Here is a 2,776-nt window from a genome sequence, read left to right on the forward strand (position 1 = left end):
AATGCCTACGATACTGATGTTTATTCATTCCATTTCATTTTTGACAATATCCAATTTTCCCAAATTCATACTTTGTACATTCCATGTTCTGTTTATTAATGGATGTTTACAGCTGTTTCTCTTCATTTTAAGTTGTGCTCCATCATCAAATGAAGGTCCGGTGGGCTTTACTCCATTCCAGTCATCACAGTCAACTCTATTCTGAGGAGGCAGCTCTTCCCCAGTCACATTTTGAGTGCCTTCCAACCTGAGGGGCTCATTTTCCAGCACTATAATCTGACAGTGTTTGTCAGCTATTCATAATGTTTTCAGTGACTAAATATTTGGAAGTAGTTCATCACTCCTTCTTCCTAGTCTGTCTTCCTCTGGAAGCTCCTCTGAAACCTTTCCACCATGGGTGGCCCTGCTGGTATTTAAAATACTGGTGGCATAGCTTTCAGAATCACAGCAACTCATAAGCCATGACAGTATGACAAACTGACAGACTAGTGGTGGAATTCTTCTGAGTAGTGTCTCATAAAAAACCCAGTAGATACTGAGACACACAAGGGTGAAAACAAACGCCATGTGTGGCTCATCTACAAGCAAAGGAGCATCAAGCATTGTCAGTGGTCAGCAGACCCTAGGAGACAGGCCCATAACTAAAGTTTTTTTTTGTGTGTACTTTCAGAGCTCAAAAATGTAAGAAATAAAATTTTTGTTCTTTTTCTTTTTTTTTAAGTTTTGTATTGTGAATCAAATGAAGGTTTACAGAACAGATCATCAATTTTACATTCAACAAACCACACAATTTGTTTCATTACAATGACTGCATTTCCCTCCCTGTATGAACAATTTCTGTCTTCATCTGGAAGCTCATCTGAAACCTGTCGACCATGGGTGACCCTGCTGGTATTTAAAATACCGTTGGCATAGCTTTCAAAATCACTGCAACTCACAAGCCACCATAGTACAACAAACTGACAGATGAGTGATGGATCTTGGCTGAAAGCAGAGAATATCAGAAAGATGTTTACCTGTGCTTTACTGACTATGCAAACGCTTTCAATTGTGTGGATCATGACAAGCTATGGACGACATTGTGAAGTATGAGTATTCCAGAACACTTAATTGTGCTCATGAGGAATCTGTACCTGGACTAAGAGGCAGTTGATTGAACAGAACATGGGAACACTAAATAGTTTCAAATTAACAAAGGTGTGTGACACGGATGTAATCTTTTATTTGAAATTAACCTGCCATGTATTACTTTTCCTCATTTAAAACTGTTTTATCTTGATATGTACCTAATTTCCTTGACATGTGGACATTCTGTATCTACACTATTCCCTCTTTTTGCTTTGTAGTAGACTTCATTATAAAGTGGTATCTCTGTTTTCCTATTTCTAATATTGTAGGGTATTTTTATTTTAAGTACTTCTATGTCTAGCTTGAGTTCTGGGTGGTGTTGTCATGTATATTAATCTCAGGATTTTGTGTGCTATTGTTCATTCTTAGCCCAGGGAACACCCTTTAGTATTTTTTGTAAAGTTGGTCTGGTTATTATAAATTCCTTTAATTTCTGTTTACCTGGAAATGTCCTCATTTAACTAGCATATTTAAATGACAGCTTTGCTGGGCATATCATTTTTGATAGGCAGTGTTTTCTTTTCAGATTTTGCATATGTCATCCCATTTCTTTCTTGTCTGTATGTTTTCTGCTAACAAATCAGAACTTAGTCTTATTTGTTCTCCTTTGTAAGTAACGTTTAACTTTTCTTGAGCTTCTCTCAGGAGTTCTTTCCTTGCCTTTGGTTTTCAAAAATTTGATTGATATATCCTGAGGATTTTCTTTTGAGATCTAATCAGTTTGGGGTTCATTCAGCTTCTTGTATGCTTATCTTATTGTCTTTCATGATGTTAGGGAAGTTTTCTTCTACTAATTCTTTGACAATTTTCTCTGTGCTTTTTATTGTCTCTTCCTATTATGGAATTCTGATCATCTGAAAGGAATTACTCTTCATGGTGTCCCACAGAACTGTTAGTATTTCTTCAGATTTTTTTCATTCTTTTTTCTTCTGGTTTATTAGTATTGAGAGATTTATCTTCAAGCTCACTAATTTGGATTTACATTGCTTCATATCTACTCCTTTGCTTTATCAATATACTGTCCATTTCTGAAATCTTAGTATTAACCTCCCAGATTTCTAACTGCAGGTTTTGTTTTATTTCAAAATTTGTATTTATTTTGTCTGTTTGTTCTTGTAGTGTTATCCTGAAATCTTCTAAAGTTTTTTTCTCTGTCCCCCTTGCTTTTCTTGATTTTTCTGGAAATCATTTGAAGGTACATGAAAATCATTATTTAAAATTTTTTTTCAGTTAGTTCTTTCACCTTTCCTTCCTCAGAAACTGTTTTTGGCTCGGCATCTTGGACATTTGAGCCATTCTCTTGTTTCTTCATGAGAGCTGAAATTATTTGTTGTCTTAGAGCCATTTTGATGTTGTTGTATTTGTATTGATGGTTATATGTAGGATCTCACCAACACTCTTCATGGAGTATAGTTATAGAATCATGTACACCATTCTCCATTTGTGTACTTCAGTATAGGGTAAGTTTGATTTATGTTACCTGCTGTTTTTCTTAGATCAGGTAGTATAGGAATTGGTACTGGCTCTTCCCCAGTGCATGGAGCTCCAAGTGATATGGTTATGACTCGGTTAAATGGGCACAGTTGATGTCTCCTGTTGAGTAGAAAAGAGAAAGCCCCTCCTTCCACCCACATATAAGAAAATAAAG

Source organism: Chrysochloris asiatica, unplaced genomic scaffold, assembly GCF_000296735.1.
Source record: "Chrysochloris asiatica unplaced genomic scaffold, ChrAsi1.0 scaffold00123, whole genome shotgun sequence".
NCBI classification, from domain to species: domain Eukaryota; kingdom Metazoa; phylum Chordata; class Mammalia; order Afrosoricida; family Chrysochloridae; genus Chrysochloris; species Chrysochloris asiatica.